This window comes from Cheilinus undulatus, linkage group 7 (genome assembly GCF_018320785.1).
Source record: "Cheilinus undulatus linkage group 7, ASM1832078v1, whole genome shotgun sequence".
NCBI lineage: Eukaryota > Metazoa > Chordata > Actinopteri > Labriformes > Labridae > Cheilinus > Cheilinus undulatus.
In genome coordinates, this window is record NC_054871.1 from 24,326,016 (window position 1) to 24,352,075 (window position 26,060).

The following is a 26,060-nucleotide window of genomic DNA, read 5'->3' on the forward strand; positions in this document are numbered from 1 at the left end:
CAATCTAAGTTTCTTAGATGAGAAATTAATAATAGCCTTGAGTTACATTAAATTTGTAAAACTACACTTCAAATGGGTTTCAAAGAAGCTCTAATCTTACAGTAATTAATAAAGTTTAAGCCAGTGGCTTGTGTTGTTGAAGACAAATACAGATTAGTGTAAGAGTAGTAAACAAAGACTGGTGGAAATGCTAATATATTTCGAAACTGAGTTGCATTAAACTCGTGGGGATTGCCACCTGTGGTTCTCAAATCTTTCAGTGACATAGCCTATGTTTTATTACAAGTTGTGCTAAACATAAAATTTTGTTGAGCATTTCAGATTTGTGAAGACTGGGGACTTTAAATGCACTTTATTTCACTTAAACTTTATTAATTACTGTAAAGAGGAGCCAGTGCCTGCAGAGGTTCCTATTTAACAGACAGTCGTCTATTTTCTTTTGGTTGTCTTGCCAAGTAGCTCTCCTGACACTGACATTTTTGCGGTACGCAGTGCCAGGGGTGGAAAGTAAGTAACTATATTTACTTAAATTACTCTTACAGAGTATTTATTTATTGATTTTTTTTAAGATTTATTTTGGGCATTTTTGTGCCTTTATTTTGAAAGAGGAGGACAGTGGATAGAGTCGGAAACAAGGATAAGAGCTGGGGAGAGACTTGTGGTAAAGGGCCTCAGATTCGAACCCGGGCCGTGTACATACATGGAGCACACCTAAAACCACTCGGCCACCTGCGCCCCTTGAGTGACATTTTTGAGAAGTTTTTAAAATGACTACTTTGACTTTTACGTAAGTATGTTTTGGGGGAAGTATTGTACTTCATTACATGAAGTACGACACCAAAATGAGGAGGTCAAAGCTTTCTGTCAACAACATCAAGATGGTCAGTAGTTTGACTTAAACAATAGATGACAGTCATTTGAACACAGCTAAAGAATGATCACCCATTTAAAGCAGCTGTTTAATTTTACCTAAGGTTAAGTCACACTAGGGCTGAGCAATAAATTTACTGAGTAGATAAATCTGGTTTCTTGGAAAATCTATATTTTTTCTTAAACTTCACTGCATTAATACCAAAAGTAAAAGCTACTGTCAGAAACTTTAATTTTATGTTAAATCTGGAAACCCAGTCAATGAAATGTTACATCTTTAACTTACATGCTGCTCATTTATGTGTAATTAGTGTTCTCAAACTCAAGAAATATAATCAGTCACATCACTCACTCTTAATCTTTTTTATAGATATAGAAATTAAATGTATTTTTTGGTCTGCATGGCACAATTTTCTTCTGATTCTGAATCTGAGAGATGACAATCAAATAAAAAAAGGAGCTAATATTAGTCTGATGGTCTTGTTTACTTGCATAGATCCCTTTCAGTGTGCTTCTTAAGCAGATTAAAACTTTTAGAGCCTGTTTGTGAAAGTAAATAACCCCCCATAATGCACTTTTTAGACAAGTTTACATCTTATACTTGGATATTTAGAGGAAAATTTGGTTTGCTCTGGTTACTTGTTATTGATAAAATAAACAAAACCTGTTTTAGTAAAATATTATTTATTTGGAAAGCAGATTAAACTTGTAAATTAAGTTTGTTGTGAAAAAAATCAGAGAATCAGTATTTACTTCACCCAGCCCTAAATCACACCTCATAACACAACCTGATTGGAGATTAATTTCTCTCGTAGTTATGGCACGTTCAGGAGAGGTCATCTTTCACAGTAAAGGCCAATTGGGTATCAAAGTAGCTATTTTGTACTCTGAGATGACTAAATGGATTACTTTTTACTTCTACTTGAGTAGATTTATAGACAGCTGATGTTAACACTTCAGAAGTACATGTTTTAACCAAAGTAACTGTTCTGTTCTTTTACTTGAGTACAACAGCCTGGTCAATTCAACAAGCACTTCTGCTTGTTGTCTTTTAAAGCAACACAACATTACAGAGTTGAAGGTACATGAGTGTATTGTTGTGTTCAGAACTAGTCCTTTATTGCTATAAATTGTACTACATTTACTGTCATCTTTTCTGAATATTCAAATTCAAAGTGTCACATGAATACTTAATTTAACAGCAGTGTTCTATGTTGGCACAAAGTTATTGTTATTGTAGTCGTCATCAGTTGCATTCATATTCCTACAATGACAAGTTTTCAAGGCTTTTTAAAAAGGTCCTTGCATTTTAAACACATTGAAACTGTTTCTGACACAGAAGATAAAATACAGCAGTTTTTCTGCATGTTTTCCCACTCAACACCCCCAAGGATGTGGTGAGCCAGGACTTTATTGCTCTTCAAGAGTAGCAAACACAGTACACCACATATTTAACAGATCTGAAAGAAATATGTGGATGATACTGAAGTGGTAGAGACTGTGCTTGCAGAACCTTTTTCCATACCTTTTTTTTTTCCAAAGAACTCTCTAACCACAAGTGGCAAAAAGCCTTTATACTCTGCGGATATTTCTAAGCACAACAGTAAGCCTACAGCAAAGATTACTCAACTAATTCAACTTAGAGATGCAAGGCTTTCGAGGCCACATTTCCCTTTGCTACACTTCAGCATTCATGCTGGTAAAGCTGCTTTTTGTTAAATTGTTTCTAGAGTCAGAGTAGATGTCCCTGGAAATAACTGTCAGGTTTTGAAAAACACACTCGAGACCAACTGGGGGGAATGATAAGAGTAATTGAATAAATTGTCAGATCAAAGTTCATGTATGTGATTATTATAAATTAGAACAAGGTCAGTTGTCTTTATCTACAGTTTAAATGCATATCACTATGCAGCAGAATAACACCATGAAAAATGATAAATGTCTTATTTAAAGGCAGATGGGAGCACTGTGGTTCCATCATGATGAAAAATAAAGTGGCTACATATTGTTTTACTATATCCTTGTCAATGCACTGTAGATGTCTTTAATCTGGCAGATTGAAACTTGTAAAGAGGGAATAAAACTGGTTGGCTTTGCCAGAAGAAAGTCTTGCAGCTATTTTTAGCCCACTTGATTTTCTTGTGTCACTATTTTATAGTATACATTTCCATAATTCACTTAAAATATTCACCTTTGTTTTGAATGCTGATATTTTTTTGTCCAGATTTTGTTGAAAATACTTTAGGTTGTATACATTACTGCAAATACAAAAAGGAGACCAGTGGTAATGTTGAAAATCCAGTGCAAAATTAAGACATTTAAGCACTTTTTGCAATTTAATAAGTGCCTGTGAGAAGGAATCCATTGAAATATTTTGTATTATTATTTGGTCATCAGATGGTATTTTTGTTGTCAAAGACCAATTACATGGATAATGCCTATTTTTTACATTAAGATACTTAAAGCATGGTTAAGTTTATAGTGATATATAATGGCCACTTTTCTTTTTCTTGTGTTTCTTTTCTCTTGAGTTAATAAAAAGTATCCATATTGAAGATGACTGAAGAAGGGAACATTTCCTCTCTAAACATGTCTTCCTATGTAACTTTATTTTTGAAAACAGTACAGGACCTATAACCGTGCAAAGCAGATTGATTCGCCTGTTTCCGTTTTTCTTACTGGCAAATTCATCTTGTAAAGCTCCCATCTGAACCGTTTGGGCCCAGATAGAAAGTGACAGGACCAATCAGCGTTGAGAGGCAGTATTTTCGGGCGCGGCAGAGTCGTGACGTATGCCAGCAGCGAGAAGAGGCTGCTAAAGCGTAAGTTTTATCAGAACTTGACTACTTTTCTTCATTAAAAGAAGAACTAAAACAGCATTGAGTGGTTTTCTTTTCAAAAACGACAAAAGTCGTTTACTAACATGTCTACAGTCGCCATGGTTATGTAGTTTTTTATGGAGTTTAGCCTGGTGTGTTTTGTTGCTCTAATGGGCCCATAAAGATGTGACAGAACATTCACCCAATCACCCTCCAAGTTTTTTTCAAAGAACAAGTCAAAACTGAAAGCGAGCTGGTGTTTTCATAAACATTCAGAATATCCACTGACATTGGTCTTATCAAAGATGGAAAAAAAAAAGTAAAGTGCACTTGTAATTCAAATCAACAGTGTTATCTGTGCTTAAACTCAAACGTTGTTGTTGCTCTGACCGAATGTGTGGAAACCACATCAACCAGAGCAGGGCGGCATACAGTAGGGGTGGATCAGGAGACTGTCAGACTGATTTAGTCTTAATGGCTTTGCGTTTTGACTATCTCTGGCCAGGGCTGTAGCCGGGGTTTCAAAACAAGTGAGATCCAGAATTTGCCCCTATCCGACTTTTTTTAGAGGTATTTTCATCATAACATTAATCCCACATTTTTTAGCTCTGTTTTATTGGGGTTTTTCCCTCAGAATTAAACTAGCATAAACCAGTGATCTTTCCCCCTTCATCCCACCTTTAAATACACCCCTGCACCCCTCCCCTTCCCTCACACAGCAGCTCATCCGTTTTGCTTCTGTATCTCCTTCACTATGTTTCTGCTTCTGTGTCATTATCAGTAGGCTTTATTTTGTTACATCACCTTAAAACATATGTTTTCTTTATTTGTTTTTCACCTGCAATCTGATTTTAAAACAGCTGATCAGCGCGAGGACGTTCTACGATGCCATTTAATTCCTGGTCAGAACCAGCGTGGGAGCTTTTCGGAGTTTTACCATAACTTCACAAACACAAGGATAGTAGGAGCTGACTTTTGACAAGAGAGGTTACAGAATCACAGGTTGATATACAGGCCACATGTGATTAGAGTTTCTGAGCTGCAAGCCTCAGGAGAGAGAGAGAGAGAAAGGGAGAGCAAGCGCACATGGCGCGCACCTTGTTGATCATGGATGGCACTGATTTCTAAAAATAGATATGGTGAGGATTGATTTACTAACGTAATGACCAGGTTAAGTTTTTGTTTAGTCAGTATTGTATATACATTACCTGGATCATATTTATCATACAGACACTGGACTGATGTGCAGAGAGACAGAGAAGAAAACAGACGCTCAAAGTGAGGCCCCCTACGATGTTGTGGCCCTACGCGCTGTGCGTAGTTAGCGTTTAGGCAGGGGCGGGCCTGACGTCAGATAACTTCTTCTTCTTCTTGTGAAATAAGGCAGTTTAGACGCTTCTAGGCGTATTCAGGTAACTTCCTGCGTGCGGTTTCAAAATAAAAGCTGTCCGGTGTGTTAATATATGTTTACCATGCTGTTTTGGGCTTTTTCTTTTTTCTTTTTTTTTTTTCTTTTTTTTGTCTCTCTGAAGTTTTTATAGCTGAAAAACTCCACCAGTGACACCATGTTTTCAGTCTTTGCACCTCAGTGCTGTGGCCTCTCCTTCTTCTTCTATAAAGCTTAAGAGTGGTTCACATACCATAACACCACCTACTGTTTCAGAATGTCTAGTCTCCTGAGGAAAAAAAACAAATGCCTTTATCTATTGAAGTATTCTGTCAATGAATATTGTATTTTTGGAAAAATAGAAATATGGAAAATATTTGCAATATTGGCCAATAATTATTGTGGATCCCTAATTATTTCTGCCACAACATTACTGGTGTCAATACGTGCGTTGTAGTGCACACATAAGACATAACAGACGCTCTGTCAACATCAGCAGAGTGATATGTGACAGACAACAGCTCAGTAGGAGTCCCATCATCAGCATTTCTCTCCAACATTAAAGAGAAGCCAGCTTTGTTGTTCATCTTGAGCCTAGCTCTGAAGCAATTCACTCAACTAAAGACTTGCTTGTTTTAAGTCCATGAGGCTACAAAGTAGAGCTGAACGATATATTGCTCTTCAACCGTGATGGTGCACAAACGCAAAAGTCACATCACGAGGACGTGAAACTGTCAGGCTGTCAAACTGTCAACTGTAACATCATGCTGCCACTTCTTTTGGATTTTAGCCAAAACTGCAGGTCTTCCGGTTTTGTGATTAACCTAATTTTAAATCTGCTTGAAATCACCATCAGAAATGAGAAAACCAAGCATTGTGCATGCAGGATCTGTGTGTCTTCTGCGTGTATGTTTAAGCTACAGGTGATACTGCTGCTGCCATAAGTGCATGGGTATATTACTCCAGGCAGATGCTCACCATCAGGTGAAGTGGCAAGTTTACTATTATTTGTTAAGTTCATGAAGAAACAAGTAGTTCAGTTTCCCTGTTTCTTTTTTTTTTTGTTTTTTTTTGTGGTGTCTGTGTCTCGTCATGTTTTTTTTCCCCTATTTCTGAAATAGACATTAGCCATTGGCAATAGAGTTATTATACTGTATGTACAATGTAAATAAAGTTTAAATCATCTGATTAAGGTGCCTTTATCAGCTACTCTCTAACATAGTATTTAATACGAACATCCCTGTTCGGCTGCAGTCATGGTGAACAGTTAAGATGGCTAGATTTGTCCTAGATCAGTAAATTTAATATATGATGTGATGCGAGGGGATGTTGCTGTTCTCTGTATCCACAGTGATCTCTTTTTGTACCAACAGTGACATGTAATGTGGCAGATACCACAGAATGTTTTTGACTTATCTGAGGATAGTCAAACAAACTGAAAAAAGAGTACATTAACATTTACAACTTATTTTTTTGTTTCTAGTAGTGCAAGCTTCCCTAAAATACCCAGCAAACCTAGCTGACTTCTGTCATAAGCTTAGAAAGAAGTCGGGAAGATTACTAACGAAGTGAAAAGTTAATGCTAAAACAGTTGAGTTTTGTGCTCATTGCAATATTGGCAAGTACTGAATTTACTTTCTGTGAATAAAAGCTCTTTGCCATTGTATGTATGAAATAGACTTTGTTCTGTATAAATTCTACATGTGGCCTTGAATTTTAAAAAAGGATCAATTTCTCCAAAGATGGGGTGCAATTTACAAATGAATTTCCTTCATGCTTGACTGCTTCATAAAAGAATTTTGTCCTGACTCAGATTGAACACAGTCGAATGGTTCTATCCATATTCCCGACTTCTTTACAAGACAATGTTTTCTATTCTGTCTGACATAGAAGTCTGAAATTTCCATGTTTTTAGGTGCAACAAGTGTTACTGATTGGGCCTTTTTTTTCTGCCACCAACCTCTTGTTAAGTTAGCGACTGGAACAAAGTGACACTGTGAAGAGCTCGTGCTCTGTCGAGGATGAAGGGGATCCTATTGAGGTGACAAAGCTTCACTCTGTCACTTTTCACAACTGCACTAAGAAAATGAGTCAGGGTTTCTTGTCTCTCAAGTTTTTTTAAATGTTCAAGGAGAAATAATGCTGAAAAGTCCTCAGAAGAGAGGGAATCAAATGATAATTACAAACTATTACAAAAACATTCATCTTCTCCTGATACAGTTGAGAGTTGTCTTGGTCAACCACATTTAAACCTTGAAAAAAAACTGCACTTTCTTGATTAATATATCTATTTTTTCATTTGCTATTAATCTGTATATTGTTTCATTATTTTGCACAGAAACTGATCATGCATTTGCATTTGAAAACGCCTTGAAAACCCTCTGAATTGTCTTTAAATACCTTTTCAATCTATTGAAGAATTAAAGGATCATCAAACAAAAAAAGAAAGTCATTTTTAAATTGATTAAAATATAACAAAGCAACATTTTTAGGGTTTGAGAAGCGTGCACTTGACTGAGTTGAGCATCGTTTTTCTTCATTTTCCAAGTCAAATTCATATCAAGATTGCTGCTTTTAAGTGTCAGCAAGACTCTTACTGAAAGCAGAATTGAGATTTAAACAGCTTTTATTTTATTCATATTAAATTTTTTTGTGACGTTCACTGATATACCTGCTTTTGTGGTATTATTAGGATTTGTTATTTTTAACAGCAATAATAATCCTGGAACGTACAATCACACAGACTTTCTCTTGTATGACCTCATGTGCCTGTCATTCACACTCCTAAAATGACTACATGTTATGATGTTAAAAAGTGCATTGATACATCCTGGCATGATGTGTTCTAACCTTTAGTGCGATTGATTTATGCAAAGGTAAAGGTGAAGCCATTAGTTTCTAGTCTGAGATCCCTCCGTGGGGCCCATTCTGAATTTATAAAATTTCAAGGAGCTCTGATAATTTAATATGGAGTGCCCTTTCATAGGTTAGGTCACCTGCAGCGCGGCCTGCAAATTGAATAAAGAACAGTAATAGAAAACAGGATGTCAGGTGGGCTCCCTGCTTATAAAATCATTAACAACAGTGTGTCTTTTCTCATAAATGGGCCCATTTATTCTGAACAGGAAATGTTATGAAAGTGTAGGGGAGCAACTCAATTTATTTTTCATTAAGAATTAACTCAGGAGAATCACTGAGAGGGTTAATAGCTGTTTGTGTACATCAGCACTGTGAACTAATAGGTCTGAAAAAGACTACTGTACATTTCTTGAATGTTGTTCACTCTCAGTGCCTTCATAAGCTAGTTACAGCCCCTTTGTGTATTAACAATTATGCTGCAAGTTAGAGTATTAAAGAAGTATCCATAGCAATATTTCACTCTGTTTCTTAAAAGTAATGCCTCTTTCATGAGCTGAGATTTTCTTGTAAATTAAATATTCATCTTCATTGTAATGAGTAAGGATACAAGACAGAAACAGAGTAGACCCCCTACGCTGGTCCCATGCTGATGGCTTTGTTTGGGTCATATCAGAATAAAGCAGCAGCACGGTCAAATCCTCTCCATCTTAAACAGACTTCTACAGAGCTCCTGGTGCTCTCAGCATGACTCAGGCCATGTACCGCAGGAGGTAGAAAACCCTGCCTAATCCCCTCAGTGCTTTTACAAATATCTATATTTCCTCTCGGAGGAGATCTGAAGATTACCGCTACAGCCCATGTATCTGTGGACAATGAGTTATTATTGTACCCACATGGTGGGTTTTCATCGGCCCAGCAATCTCTTTTATGGCTCAAGTCGCTTTTCTGCTGTGGATCTAGGGAATACAGTGCAGTACTTGTTTCAGCAGCTGCAGCACTCACAGGATTTCTTGTTCTTGTTTTTAGTTTACAGGCTAGTAATACTCATTGATTTCCCCAAACCATGACAGACATTTTCCTTTTAGCTTCAAGAATATTGTCTTTTACTTTATAATCAGATTATTGAATAAAGGGTTTCAATTTGTCAGTGTCATAGGATTGTTTTAGGAAAAGTATGTTGCCCAAGTTTTTACCTTTAACAAAAGATGTTTCTCAAAGCTGATGCTGAGTGAATGCAGCAATGAGCTCCTGACTGGAAGACTTTTAGTTTATATGGAAATCAATCCTTTTGCTTTTTGAGATTTTTTTTTATCTATTTATGAATTGCTACTATTTGTTAAGATTTAGATATACAGGATGATAAAGGAAGATGAACAATTTTTAAATTCAAGTCATGAAAAAAACAGATAGTGAAAACAAAACAGGGTGAGTATCATTCAAAATAAATAGATGTGTACCAGGGGGGTCCATTTTTGGGTAGACACATTTTTCCAACTCTCTGTCTATAGATTTAAGATCGGTCAGTCTAAGATTGTAAGTCTAAGTTTTTGGTCTGGCTTTAACTATAATGAGTTTGATTCCCATTTAAAAACTAGAACATCTCAGTTGTTTTTTTTATGTATTTTATTGAATGATGTTATTAAAAAATGGTGGAACTTGTAAAGAAAATGACATTAAAAATGCATATATTTGGTCATATTTTTAACCCAAAGAGAATTAACTAAATTGCAACAAATGTGTGTTTTTAAAGTGTTCAGGTGTTGCCTGCATTTTTTGGTAAATAGTAACAATAAATTACACGATTTCGGATGCCCAGGACTTGTATTTTTGTTCCTGTTGTATCAAAACAGTCATCAGTATTGTTCAAATTTGACTGGAATCACATCAAAAGTTTAAAACTGTATTCTCATGCTAAACCTGAATTGACATACTTTAGAGATCAATATTTATTTCAGTACAAGGGAAAGCTGCTGCAGTTATAAGTCACAAATCATTTTAGATAAAATAAAGATGAATTTCTTCAGTCATCTTTCTCAGGCATGCGGGTCTGTTGGAATTTATGTCCTCTCTGATAGTAAACTGAAATTATTTGGATTATTTGGTCCGTAGTGTAGTAATCAAATAAGTTAACCAACTTTCCAATGTTCTCTTCTACTCAAGAAACAAACAGTTGGAGTGTTTTTTAGATTAAGCCGTTATAATGATAGGTGTTAATTGCATCCATGATAAAAGTTAGAGGGTTTCAATTTAAGTGCAGAACAACAGCACCATGACCTCACCCACTGACTTTTATAAAGCTCCTGGCTCATCCGATCAGAAAAGCACATACATAATGCCTTTCCTTATTTCCCCTACCTCGGCAGAGACTGTGCATCTGAAGAAAACTGTGTAAATATAAACAGACATTTTATATGCTGTCATCTGCATATAGCATGATATTCAGTATGGAACCACATTTCCCCTGAGCTTAGTATGCGATCATTAGGGTAATCTCTAATGAAAATCATTCTTATATTGTCAGATCGAACACCAAGTATACACATATGGGTTATTCATGCACGTTGTGTATTAATTACAGAACCTCTCTGGTGTTTTTCATAAGGAGCGCTGTGTTTGAAGTATTTTCTTCACCAGCAGGGGATGCTCATGGCATTACAGCCATCAGAAAAAGAAGAAGAAGAGCTTCTCCTCCTTTCTTCCCTGGTATTTCCCCCACTAGGGACACTCTGCTAATAAGTTCCCTGGGCTAAGCCCAACCTGTTTTCAACCTCGATCCATGCAAGAGAGAACTAAAGATGCCTTTGCTCTTAAGATATCTGTCTACTTGTACAAAATATTCACTGCATCCTTTTGGACTTTAAAAATGAAGTATTTGTATCATGAAATATAAAAAAAGAGCATGGGGAGCTTAAGAGTTTGTTTTTCTTGACTTTCAGTCTGTGCTCGCTTTCCTCTCCACTTCTCAGAGATGAATAAGGATTGAATAAATTGCTCCGCCATTACTACTCAAGTACTTGTACAGAAATGGAAATGGGAGGCTATTGTGACAGCTTTTAATATCATTATTTCACAGTGACCCTTCATTTTTCACAGTTCGGTTCTTTTCGGTCAAAGCAGGCATGTTGAAATTCACACAGGCTTTTGTTTTTCTTTCTGTCTGAAAAGGGGGACCTGTCTTTGCTTTGACCTCCCAGAGGAGTGCTTTAGTGTTTTTTTTTCTTTTTTTTAGCTGTGTCAGGGTGTCTGAATGTCCAGGAACGGTCAAACAATCTGCCCTGCAGACAAAGAAGAAGGCTTTTACTGGCTTCTGGGATTTCTTGTGGGGTATCACAACCTGAGGATACAAAATTGACCCCCAAAAAGTATCTGATACCTGTCATAAATGGGATTTATATTTTGCTGAGACAAAATGATTGATACTTCACCAAAAGACACAAATCTGATGAAAATCTTGTCATTTTAGTCTTTTGAAAACCACAATAGAATTCCTAATCAAAGAAATAATTGCATATTAATCCAGAATGACCACAATGTACATCCATAGTCGTGTATAATCCTCAAGTTGAATATTTGAAATCACAGTGAACTTGTTTCTCTCCACGTTTCTCCCCACATTCACACTGAAGTCTTTTGCCATCTTGAGCTGTCTCTTTGTTCTCTTTTTCTCCTCAGTATGTCTCTGTGAGAGTGATGCTTGTTGACACATATTTGGACAGGCCAGCGCCTCTTCTATCAGCCAAAGGTGTCCACATGCTTGTGAAGTTATCACCTCCAGCAGATCAAAGACAGTTGGCACATTATTTATGCATTGCTGAAAGGTGAGGTATTCAGTTGAAGTCGGGCAGCAAAGCATAGCTGCCCTCTTATTCCCGAGTAATGACTTCCTCTTGATTGAGTGCTTCCAGTCAAATTCAGATGCTCAGCTTTTTTGTCCTTTTTGCTTTGTTCTGTGTGAAAAGGCTGCCCGGGTACATAAGACCCTCTGGAAAAGTCACTGAAAAACAATGTTGTTCATCCTTTTTTCGAGAATATTGCAATGAATCCTTTTCACATGATGGCATCATTCATTTGCAAGCACTGTGTCAGACAACAACACCTCTGAAGATAATTTTCTGTGGGTAAAGTCATAGAAGAGAGCTAAGTTTCCATCTTCCTTCTGCCGAAGTTTGTAGAAATGCTTGATTTCTTATAAACAAACAGTTACAGAAATAACTCTTCATCTTGTTTTGATTTCTTCAGATTTAGAAAGATTAAAATAAGATCTAAAATTCTAAAATTTGATCTAAAAAGTGAAAGTTGCAGGTTGTTTCCTCCAACAGTCTTGGTCCTCACAAAAACATTATTTCCCAGAAACAACACAGTTGTGAGCCTGAGGCTACTCTTTTGCTGCTTTTTACTCTGAGGCCTAAGGCAACAACCTTGGTCCGCACTTTTCAACAGAATTTTGAATCTGATCGGGGATTTATGTTTCCTTGTCCTTCATTTATTGAGTATCTTACTCTTAGTGTGAGCTTTTAAAATTCTGGCTCATGTAGTGTAGAAATTAAGTGTAGTGGTACTTCTGGCTTGCTGTTTTGTTGATGTCAGCAGTTTGAGCTGTTAATGAACCCACCATTAAAGAATGTGTTCTGCTATAAACAAATGTTTCTGTGGATGCATTTTTAAGCAACTTGCTCACTAAGGACTATTTCCACTCAAAGGTCATGCAGGATAAGTGGGTAGAAAGAGGTACACCTCGTCACTTTTTGAAGGACTAAGTGTTCTGCACTGAAATACACCACTGGGAGACTCAAATGACTCAAAAGGCCATATCAGCGAGCACTTGCGGTCGGCGTTATTTATTTATTAATTTGAGGCCTGTCTACTGACACATCTGAGTGGTCTAATTGCTGCGAATTGACACCGGTTACTGTCCATAATGGGAGCTTGGGAGTCTTTCCTAACCGCGGTTCATTCAGCCGCCCCTCGCTGCAACTTAACTGCCCTTAAAATGTCTGATTGCAACATGGGAGCTGTGGGGCGAGACAGGATTATCAGTCTTTGTTGTGTGACTGTGTCTATTATCCTGACCTCTATTCACAGTGGGCCCTTAGGAGTGTCGCTTCCAGCCACACGGCAAACTACCCGGTCCCCGACAAACAACAAGTGAACCAAAGTCTCCCCCCCGTCCCAAAGCACTAGACACTTAGCTTCAACACTGGGCCAAGCGCTCCACTGCAGGTAAGCCTATCAAATCCCTATCGATTTCAAAAGATAAATTGGAGGCACTTCCTCTCAGCTTTATTGCTGCAGATGCGATTGATTGTTTTTGTGTTGACTGGTGATGTTGTCACCAAGACTGGTGACTGCTGTTAGTTAAGGAAGTTCATTAGAAGTGAGGAGCTGCTGCTGATGTCTTAAATAGGGAGATGAAATGCAGCCATAGTGTTGGTGCTTTTTTTTTTTTGGCTGTGTTGTCAGCTACATCTGTAGTAAACTGAGTTTGCTCTGTGGCTGTGTATCCTGTGTGTGTTTGTTTTCCAGAGTTCATATGATTTTGTAGACAGATGGGCATGCTAAAAATATTTTCAGATATTATTCATTATCCTCTGTTGTGTTTTTAAAGAAACTATTTTATGAGAAAGTAAAATACTGTGGTCTTTAGATATCCTGTTTTTTAGTTGGAATATTGCAATTATTTTCAGCAAATTTCCAGGGCGAATAGCTTGAACACTGTAAAAATGACCCAAATTGCAAATTATTTTGAAATAACATCATAATAATTAAATAACGACTAAAACAAAATAATAAACATAACGAAAATTAAAAATTACAATTTCAGTAAAGCACAGTGGAAATGAATTTACAATTACAAATTAGTAAATATATATATAAATATATATATAGGAGCGGGGAAGTAGACAGTGTAGTAGTTGTTTTACGTTTGGGGCTTCATTCGAATTATTCAGGACTCATGATGGGCCCCCTTGAGTGCGTGGCGCCCTAGACAAACACCGTTGCTTGATGGTACAGTTGTTAATTTTGCAGATATTTAGAGCAAATATATGGTCTATACTGTGATTTATTTATGTATATATATGCATTTTTTTTTTTAATTTGCCATACAGATATTTAACCTTTTAAGCGTTTATCTGCCAATACCAATATGCTGATAGTTTTGTGCCTCCCTAAAGAAGCAGTCTTGGTAGAGGAATTAATGTATGAGAAACCTGCATATGGAAATCATACCTTTCCTGCCATAAATGTTTTTTTTAAATAAGTTTAAGGAACAAAAGAATATTGACTAGTTTGAGAGTCTTTGAAGTCATTTTTGTTGCAACCCAGGATAAAATGATGTATACATTTATCATATTTTTTTTGTAATGGGGCCCTAAAGATTTACAGACACACCCAGCTACCCCAAAACTGCATTTTATTTCTTTCTTAGATTGAATATAGTCATTTACATGAATCAAAATGAAGCAGCTATGCAGTAATGATCTGGATCTCTTCTATTTGTGTGATTTGCGTACCGTAAGAACTGATGAACAATGCCAGAAGACACAAGTAACGATCCTCCTTTTTGTTGCTCTTGGCGGTTTGTGGATTGAGGTCTGGCACGACACAGTCCCCATGAGCTTTGGAATCCAGTTTCCATAAATACATAGCCCTTAAAGCTCAGCTGATTAATTCATCATCCTTATTTCTATGGGAAATGTCATATAGCCTATACATAAACTCTGTGTAATCATAAATATGTCAAGCTGCCAAGAGTTTTGAGGGTTTCTGGAGCATCTTTTCAGGATTACATTTGACCTAAAACCTAAATATGCACATGATGAATGAGGGATGCAAAGAGACAATGGGTGTTTTTTATCACTTTCTTCTGCTTTTACTGTTCATATGTTGGACCGACATGTCTTTGCTTTGCTGTTTAGGAAAGGGCATTGAAGTAAACATTTTGGTGCTGAGTTGCTTCCTCTGAGCCTATTCTTTCAGGAGAACAGTGCAGAGTATATCCTTCTCCATCTGTCTAGAGAACTTTCAACCACAGCAAGTGTGAATTCAATTTATTTCTGTGTGCCCTGATTCACCACAAATTGCTTAATGGTTTGAAACTCACTCCTGACAGCACCATTAGAGACTTGTACAGAGATAATTTCCAGTGAGGGCCATTAAAGATGTTTTGAATGGAATTTTTGTTGCCAAAGCGTATTGAAATGGGGTCAAACTGTGCACTTGCTGTTTTGGACAAAAGTGAAAGAAGAAAATATAAACCAATTTAAAACAGAATACTAATTAAGGAAACTACAGATTTTGGAACCGAACAAAAAAATAACGCACAATTGAAGATAAAAGCCAAATAAATAGACCAAATAGGGGCATCTGGAGTGCACTTCTCTACCTCCATGTAATTAGACACAGTTTTAGACAATTACAAATTGGCAGTGTTTGACATCTGGTAGTTGCAGGAAATAACGCTTTAAACTCACTTGGTAGATTATTATTGCTGAAGTTATCTCAACTCATCCCACTGTCAAACAGAGCTGCTCCACTGACTGTGGAGCCTCACTTATCCTCCCTCAGCCCACTACATCAGATGGGGATGATTGCAGCCTGGAAATCAATGAAACCACAAACATCCCTGATAATATTCCCTCTTGGGGGTGCAGTTTCAGATACTGTTGGGGCACTATTTACCCTTTCACCGAAGCCTGCACTGAAGACAAGAGTGGGAGTTTGTGAAATGAACTAAATCGTTTGATGCCTAAATCGGTTTAATAACCCAACTATTAAAATATAGATGTCCTTTTATTGAGAGAGAATGGTTTTATGACACAAAAGAATTATTAATCAAAGAGTTATTGTTAAAATCCGAGTAAAATAGCAGGGTTTTATGTTTTTTGTCTTTGTTCTCAAGTATTGAAACGGAACATCCAGAAACACTTTTACACGATGACACTTTTGTTCTCTGGATTTGTAAGATCATGCCCCCTGGAGAAGCATCCACAGAGCTCTAAGTGGACTGATTTGACAATATAAAAGTCTCCCAAGCCCTCCGATCAATCATCGCCTTCCACCACATTATTCCCCAAACAATAAAAAGACAATATGAGATTAATATATAGTCTGTTGTTATCCTTGTGGGGCGGGCAGCGTCTCCTTGTCTGAAGTCAGCGAGCAGTAAGAAGGATTTGGTTGACGGAGCAGAGCGGGCCAAGAGATTTCTCTGCATTTGAGGTCACTGGTGGATAGCAAAGTTATCTAAAGCCCCAGTTTGCGTCAACCCTCCCCCTCCCCCCTCACACACCCACACACACACACACACACACACCCACGAGTGGGTGTCAGAGATTAGTGGTGCATCCATTCTCCGTGACCTCTAGGAGCTAAAGAGATACTGCATTGCCATATTGTGATGTGTCTAACAATGCAAGGCCACGACTGCCATTTCAATGCCATGCTTCACCACTGGATGGCCCTTTTGTTGAACGCCTGCCCATAACTTTAGCCGGTACCCAGTATGATGGGTACCTCCCCTCTCTCCAGAAATTTCTTTTAGATATTTTAAAGTTGTTCAGTGGAGGCATGCAATATAGTGGCAGCACATAAAGTATGAACCCTGAAGTTGTTTGCAAACTTGGTGAAGTCGGGTATCTTTGGAGATCCTAGGGAGACTTTCTCTGACAGAGTCCTTCAGAAGAATGTAACTAGGCACAGATTGCTGTTACATACTGATATGCTGACCCTCTCTGCTTTTTTTTTCTTTTTAAAAATATTCCCCTTAAAACTCCATTATAAACAGGTCATTTATACTCCACTTAGGTCCAAATTTACAAAAGAGGCCACTTACTCATCTATTACTTGAGTGACACTCACTCTCAGCACAGGGTTTTGTGTCTATTGGAAACTTTAAATCAAAGTGGGTTTTATTTGTGGAATACTCCATCTCTGTTCTTAGCCCATTATTATTAAACATTTACATGCTCCCACTCCTACGTTTCATCCAGAAATACAGAATGAATTATCACAAGTATGCAGATGATATACAGCTTTACGTTCCACTATCTCCAGATGATCCTCACCACATAAACTCTCTCAGAACATGAAATCAGCCTTTAGATTTCAGAAAATGTCTTGCAGCTCAAAAAAGACAAAATCAAATGACTTGTTTGAAACAAAATCCCTGCCCATCTCAAATCGATCTCCTTAACTTGCAACACAAAAGCAACAAATCTTGGTAATCTTTTAATTTGCAAAACAATAAATGTGTTTGCCTATTGTGTTGCCTTTTGTATGAAATTTTCTGTAGAAATTAAGTTTGACTTGACTTGACTTGAAACCGCTTATCCTAACTCAGCTTGTTATCTTACAAAACATGGCTGCTGTTGTACAAAAAATCATCATTCTGTTGGATCTGGCCTTTTTACTATAGCTGATAATTTGACAAAGGTCCATTGTCTGGTAATTAATTGGCATACCCTCATGCGTGATTAATCAAGCGTTATTGGACAGCTGGACATGAGATTCCAGCACCTCCCTCATTTTGACTGACAGGTCAGTGGTGGAAAAAGACTAAAATAATAGAAGTAGTGTCAAAATGTCAAATGGACCATCTTTGAGAACATCAACAAAATGTCTATATTCAGTCTCTCTACGGCCTCAGTATTCCCTGGCCAAAACCACAGAGCTCAGTACATCTAGAAAACTGGAATAAAAACCTTGGTTAGAAATCTGACATTCCTATTTCTGAGGCTGTCAGGCTTCTCCTAGTTTCAAGCGTTGTGTGATGTATAAATCGTTCCCTTGGGGAAGTGGGGTTACGCAAAACAGTAAAGATTCAACCCACCATGCCATACAGAAAGGCCAGTTTTACTACATCTTTTGAAAACATCTACTGAGATTTATACCAAGATTAAAATGATATGGTTGAAATATCATCTCAGGTTATCACATATTATATGTCAACAACCTTGGAAAAGGACATGTTTTTAGTGATGAATATAAAATTACTTCATCAAAAACACGGAGGGCACGGATAATTCCACAATCCTCTGAACACTCTCAATGCAAATGAGAGGTCCAGAGAGTGACTATAGGAGTACACTGTATTTGAACACATTTTTCTGTCCATCAAACATAGTAAAAATAGCATGGATATGAGTATGTATTATTAATGCTTAGGACTGTACACATATTGCCTTCAGTAAAACTCATAAACCCTTCTCAGTATGGACACACTGAAAGGGAAGGACTTCAATAAAGAACAGGAAATCTCATCTTTGGCATCTTTGGGAGTTTCCACATTTTGAATGATACACATTCTTATAGATGGATACATTCATTTTTATTACCAGTCTCTGGTAAGCAGATCTTTCTCCACATCATAGTCAGAGATATATAACAGATTGTTGTTTTCTGCATTTGTTTAAGCCAATAAGGAAGGGTGGACTAAATGTAATGTACAAATTTATTCTATTGTCATTTTTATTAGTAAAGAACAGTGTATTTTCTGGAGGTAAAATGCACAGCCATCATCATGTAATGGATCACTCAGCATTGTGTCTTAAAGTGTAATAGTCAACTTGAGACTTTAAATGAGAAATTATGCACTTTCAGAGGTTAACCTCAGGTTAAAAGAATTTTTATGGCATGGTATTAAGGTGTAAAAATGTGTCTTGTACATATTCAGTCCTTCACTGCTTCTGGCTGGGGGATAGAAAGGAAAAAGTAATCATTTGGCAGAAGGACATAAATTTGGTCCATGATGGCGGACAATGCGGGGTATTTGAATTTACCTGGTTATTAATGTGTGACACGGTCCTTCAGGTCATCCATTATTTTAAATTCATTTTAAAAGCTGCAATTACAACAGGGGTTGTGAATTGTTTAGCAAGCATGAGAGTTGGAGGGACATTGTTCAATCTGTGTAAATATTTCTAAGTAGATTGGTATGCTGGGAAGTTTTTTCATATTTGCTTGAATGCCCATTTTAAAATATGGCATTCCAGAAAATAAAAGAAAAAAACAACAACCATACATTACCTTGTTTTTACTCAAAATGGGACGTTTTGATTCTCAGTATGTATATAACAATTACTGTAGTCGGGGAATCTTAAGAGAAATAATAAATATTGGTGACTTAGATTCTTTGAAATGAATTCCTCTGATGAGCCGATTTTAATGCAGATTTTGTTTGAGTTTCATGTAAAGAGACTTTTAGCAGCATTCCAGATTACTGGCATTGGTTGTAGCCGTTGCAAATGACTACTTTTCTGTTTCCCCTGGTTCATTGATACATTCAAAGTATTGTTACCTTGCATTTTGTAGTTTAAACAATATGTCACCTTTGCTGGTCTGCTGCAGGGCCTTTTATTGTCTGAAAGGTTTCTGGAGGAAGTGGTTAAAGAACAGCTTTGACATTGTGCTTTACCTACAGTAGATAATCAAGGTGAAGTAAAATAGGAGTTTCTTTTCATTATACGGATGCTCTTGAGTGCCAAAAAGCAAGATGTGTGATGGGTCATGTTTATTGTGGAGCTGTCACCAGCTCCCCATAGCCAGTCTGCATGGCTGTAATAACCATGTAATTCAAGTAGTCAGTCCCTTTTTACATTGCAACACAGAGAAGAAGCTGTCCGTCATGAGCTGCAGATTTCCCTTTTTAATGTGCCTTTTCAAGTGATGCTGGCCACTCGGGCACTTGCATTCCAGTTTCATGCATGGTGCTTTCATTACATTACCATTTTAGGAGCACTTTGAGGGCTGTTTAAGCAGTGTTTAAAAGGAAACTATTGGAATTACTCTTAACTGAGTGGAACAGGAGGTCAGGACCTGAGTCGTATACTACCAGTGATATAGCCGTGCCTTAGTATGGGCTTTAACAATATGCCTGGCAGTCAGGAGTTAATGATGAGTATTGGATGGAAAGACATTATCTGCTTAGTGCTTGCTGCCACATAATGTGCTACCTGGGCCAGAGGCAGAATCTGTGTTCGCACCTAGATAGGACCCCAGCTGTGTGCTCAAGCGAGATAGCACACCACAAAAGTAGCCATGACCGAAATGCTGATAATGGAATCAGTGACATTTGATGTGTTAGTTTAATCCCCCCCCCCTCCCTGAGACTCCATCGCTTTATTTATCAATCCATTTTGTGGATTAGCTCCACCTTGACTGGGAGGAGTTTGGATTTGTGGTGGTAGGAGGGCTTTCACTTGATTGATGTTTTATTCATTTAAAACATGTCTTTGTACAGTTTTTGAAAAATTCCTGTCCTCAGTGGTAGAAATGAACATTTAATGCAGTTGATGTTTTAAATTATATTTATCCCTGCATCTTTTTTTTTTACATATGACCCAGTGCTGATGTCCCATAGTCCCTCAGCCACGGTATCACTGATTAGTGTAACATTTTTGTCAGGGAAAAAGCTCATTGATGATCATATAAGGGAAATAAAACAGAGTTGGCTTACCTGCAAGGTCTAGCACACATAAGACGAATGTGACTCTAGTTTACATGGTTCTTACTCTGAGAGTCAGTCAGTCAGTACAGATGTGAAGAATGCAAAGTATGGTGAAATAGCTATGAAAGCTTTGTTAAAGGTTACGTGTACATGAGGGGGATGGCTTAAAACTACATACAGTATATTTTAATTGAAAACGTAAAGACTGAGTACAGGTGCATGGAAAAAAGGTGGAGAAAAGACGTTTAAAAAGGCTAAAATTTACCCAAACACATTTTTAACTGTTGTTGGTGGTGCATTTAAACCAGAGTGGAGATCATGTCCAAAAAATCTTTTCAAGAACACCTTTAAGCAAATAAGACATGTTTAACCCTCTATTTTCCTGTTTAAGAATATCTGCAAAGTAAAAAATGATAACAATTTGGGGAATTCCACTTGTGTGAAGCCAAAGTAGTTCCAGGAATGTTCACTGTAATCACCTAGCAGCAACTGGGACAAGTTTGATGGTTCCTGCCTTTTGCTTCTGTCCCTAACTGACCCATACAGTCTGTTGGGATGGAACCGTGCATGAGTAGCTCTCTAAACCAGTGATCATCAACTGGTGGCCCCCAAACCTTTTCATTTGGCCCCAGAAGAATATTGAATTTAGAAATCTCCTGTTTTTTAGGGTATCTTTTTTCTTTATATCCCGATATCTATTAAATCAACTCCAAAAATGATCAATATTGAAACAGTTTAATCCAGAATGACCCAGATTTGGTTCATTTTTATAGAACTCCCCTGTCAGTCTTTATTCCTAAACATGACGCATGATAAACATACTTATCTGATAAATCTGCAGGTTATTTTGTGTCAACCAAGCACTTCAGGCTCTAAGAGAGGGCAATTTTCCTTGTCTGTTATTTAAAAGAAAAGAACTGTTTCCTGCACGTGTTGCTAACCAGTCAGGACACAGCATATTCGAGTAACACAGTGATGAACAACATGGCAACCCCAGAAATACAACGTTAAAATATCTCAGTTGCTTCCTTGTGGCTGGATGCAACATGGGTAATGACTGAAAATCTAAGGAAATACAAAAACTAATTCAATAGTAAGTTAATTAGACCATAATATTTATTTGATTGAGGTCATTTGAAAGTCTGGCTCCCACAGAGTCTGCCAAAACAGAATCTGGCCCATGTACAAATGTAGTTGTAATGATGACCCCTGCTCTAAGCAGAGAAAGAATAAAACCACCTGTAAGTTTTTTCCATTATCAGCTTATTTAGCATTAATACTGCATTTACTTGTTACATTCAGATATTATTACCAAACTCTGTTATTGCATTTTATTGCAGTTAATTAAAATATCTTAGTATATTTGCATTTATTTTTGTGATGATGTTATGTCACAAATTGATCTACATATTCGTTTTTTTATTTGTCTTTTATGCAAATTTTTTTAAAGACATTATTGTCACTTTTCGGTGTGAAAAACTTGCAATTTATTTAAGGTTTTCCTTTTTTTATTTTAAATTTTTTTTCTCCCTGCTTAAATGTAAATCTTCCATATAGGAGCATGACCCAGATTAAAAACATTTATTATTCTGACTCTGATGTAAATTACATATCCATTCATACCTCATACATGTCTTAAATGCTAATGTAACATGTAGATATGATTGCAGATGAATCATTTTATTGCTCATTTATCACATGGACACCTGTTTGGAAATAGTTTCAACACAATTATTTAACTAGAAGTGGTTTCACACTGATTTTTTTTTCTCTTGTCGATAATAAAAGTAGCTCAGAGTGAGCCCTCTTGCATCCCTCTCATCTCTGTTTGAGAGCTGCACATGCGCATCACCGTGCAGCCGGGATGAATGGATGGAACACAGCGGCGTTCACTTTTTGAGCAGGCAGAGCAGGAATCCAAAATTTCCTTTATTAATTACTTGTTTAAAGGCTAGTAAAAAGTTGGGATTTTTTTAAAACATGTTTTAAAAGCCAAACAAAAAACATCCATACAGTAACTCACAGCAGCAGCATTTTATCAATTTAAAACAGCTCCACAAAAATCCACATCTGTTTCCAACCACGTCCCTCACTAATGAGCAGAGCAGCAGGAACAAGGAAATGGAAGATGCTGAATATGAAAAATCAATGAACAAGCAGTACACTAGAGGCCTGATATCATAGGATGCTACTGTAAGTACTGTATGTGCTTATTTTAGCTGCATGAGATTACGATATTCTGTGCTATTACTGTGCTTTCTTTATGAATTGACTTCAGAGCAGACTGTTTTCAGATGCCTCTCCAAGTTCTAGCACATGCCATGATTAATTCAGCCGTAATGTATGTTAATGTATGTTAATCTGTGTCACTGATATGCTAATGAATACCTTACTCCCACAGTCCAACTTGTCCACGCTTGCAACACACAGTCATTGGAGGAATTGCGGTTTTGAAATTCTGAGGGTGGACTGTCAGTTAAGATTGTATTTTTACACTACCGGCTGGTGTTGCTTTGTGAGTTTTTTCTGGTTAACATGTGGCTTGCCTGTAATATAGCCAAGTGTTTCAACTACATTACAGAATTAAAACACATGAGGTTTATGGTAGTGCAGCTTAATTCTGTTAGAATAAGTCTGAGTTTTTTCCTGTTTTTTGTTTTGTTTTTATTTTTTTTTCACACTAAAAAGGCAGCTTTTCTTTTTTGTTAGTATACTGATGTTGACAGTTGTTTGCACTTAAGCAAAAATATTCAGTTAACAAATAAAGATTTGATACAAAGTACTTTTTCATGTTATTTTAAACATAAGATTCCCAATATCAAGTTATTCTTCTAATGCACCCTAACAATATGATCTCTATATTAACAGTAGATGGCACCAAGTCATCATGATGTAAAGGCTGGGATTTACCTCCACTATTCTACTGAATCCATGTCTTACTGTGAATAAGTGGGTTATTTGGGGGGGAAAGAAGCACACCTAAATCCTTGGAATAAAATATGTTTTCCTTTTGATTTTATTTTTTTGTATAGTACATGTCTACATTTAGAAATAAAGACATAAAGCTGTTGCAGTTTGTTTTAAACAAAAACAAAAAAAAAACTAACAGAACAAACCTGAGTGTAATCACATCGGTCTGATTGAGTTTGGGAGCTAATGCAGCTGATATTATTATGCAGGTGATGCTAATAGAAGCTGAAAGCTCATTGTTTGCATTGTTAGTTTTGCTGAAAGCTAGATCCTCACAAGAATGGCTGCAGAGGTGTTTACAACAACATCAGAATACAATCACTGCACAGCATGTAGCAGCATCAGTGAGCAGAAATGTCAGGGACAGAGTGGAGGTTTGTGTTTGCTCTAGATAGCTCTCTTTTAACACTGACCTCGAGCCTTCTTGGCTGCTATTACTTGCCATACTTTAAGAGGACTGAATGCCTTGCTGACATCTGTTTGAGATTTTTCAGCTGTGATGCATGTTGTAAGAGAGGGAAAAAAGGACAGGAGAAACCCGACAACATGACACACATCTGCTCTACACCTGTTTTTTGTCCTTTAACATTCAAGTTCATGGACAAGTTACCTGGTCCAGACTAAGACTGTGACATCCATGTAAAAAACACTGTGGAGTTAGTCATTTTCAGGCTAACACTTGAGTGAATATTTCATGATTCTATTCCACTCTATTTGTCTTGCTTTGTGACAATCAAGCCATCTGAAAACATTCATCAATAATTCACGTCTGCTCAACAGGCTCATCAGAATTGATCAGAATGGTCAAAAGACGAGACACCTGGTTATACAGGGGAAACCGCTGTCGAACATTTTGTTTCCATAATTAAGTTTCTGAGGACAACGTGAAAACACAAGAATTAATGAGGACAAGATACAAGTTGTTTGATGATATTGTTGGATCAGGGACACAATAAGCAAAGAGGAAATTACAGGAGAGAGGAGCGTTTTCAAGGTGAAGTTCAGCCTCTTAAAGTCTAGCATATTCTGTGCATAACAGAATCACAACTAACGTTTTCCTAATATTTTTACATGCATGGTATGCGTTTTTCAATAGTGGAGATGACAATGACTTTTAAATAGAGATGCCCCGATTATAGAAATCAGTACCAATGCTTATATTCAAAATTACAATTTAGCCGATGGCTGATACCATGTTTATTATATTACTTTTGTTGGTGGGACATTCCCACAATGGCAGTATTTTATTATGTTTGACCACAAAACCAGATCAGATTGTCTCCAACAGGTCACATCTTCTGAATCCCTGAATCAGCTGTAGATGTGCTAAATGCAACCATTAAACTGGTATGAACTGACGGATGAACTTCTGCCACTGGCACAGGTTCATGTTCAGTTTATTTACTGGTGGCTGATGTGAAATGCGCCAATATTGGCCAATACTGAAAATAATAACAGTGATACTTTTTATTTATAAAGCACTTTTCAAAAACTCTAAGATGCTGTACTATAGCTGAAAAAGTACAAAAAAGTGTGACAAAATGGCATCAGAATCACAAATAAATGCCTGTCTAAAACTTCACTTTCAACTTCAACTTTATTGTCCCCTGAGGGAAGTTTGCTTTGCAGGCAGAGAAGAAAGCTAAAACATAAGTAACACAATCACACAAATTTAGATACAACACTGAAATGGATAAGTACACAAATACCTTGAAGGACAACTGAAGTCAGAACCATCATTACATTGTTATGAAAATAGAATGCATCATAACTGTTCATTTTTAAAATCTAAATTTAGTTGTGTAATGGCTTAGTGAGTCCTTGGGCAAACCTATGTCTGATGTTAAACCAATCAATATTTTTAATCAGTATTTTTTTTCATTATTGATCAATAATTAAATTTTATCTAGGGCTTCTTTTTTTAATTAAGTTTGTTGCAAAACTAGAATTTTAGTGTGATATGATACTGCAAAATAAGCATACCTATGTTTTACCATGATAAAAAGGTATTTCTAAGGCACCCAGTATAGATAACTTTTTGTTTGTAATGATCAAAAAATGCAGGCAGACTTGCACACTTCATAGTTTGCTCAAATACCTTTTAAACAATATTTTTGAGCAATTAGGAAAGTGACAGTGTGTGTTGGCTCATGATAGCTTTTAGGTAAAAAAAAAAAAATAATAATAATAATATGAATTTAAAGGTCAGTAGTCTTTTGAGGCTTCTAACTTGTAATTTCCAGTAATGTACATTGTGTAATTAGGGGTCAACTGATAATCAGTCTGGCTGATTATCAGCATCCTGAGGCTGTTCTCGCTGATTTTATAGCGATGAGGGATGTTACTGTAATAGATACTAGAGATAATGTTTCTAAGGCCTCTGATAATCAAAGAGGTAGAATAATAAAATATATTTAGGACACTCAAGGACTGTCAGTTTGAAGTATTTTTATTTACTCATAATTAAGAGGGAAAAATACCACTTTTTATTAAAATTATTGATTAAGATGGCTAAGTTTGTAGTTACCTATCTGGTTAAATTATTAAATAAAGTCTCCTTCAGTATTCATGTGCTATCATGATAAAGCTATTAATATTAATAAACTTAACAATCTGTAACATTAAAGTTATTGAAACATTAATGCATCAGTAGTTATCAAAGTTTTACCGTATATTTTTATGAAATGCTGTTTTACTTGTGCCACATTAA

At 36.8% G+C, this 26,060-nt stretch overlaps 1 long non-coding RNA gene across 1 annotated transcript in view; it reads left to right on the forward strand.

The window, feature by feature from the left end:
* The window catches only part of LOC121512560, a 150,831-nt gene that overhangs the window by 1,107 nt on the left and 123,664 nt on the right, over positions 1-26,060 (forward strand). The window contains exon 3 of the long non-coding RNA XR_005992121.1: positions 13,018-13,155. This is a non-coding gene — a long non-coding RNA (uncharacterized LOC121512560). The remainder of the gene's footprint in view (positions 1-13,017; positions 13,156-26,060) is intronic.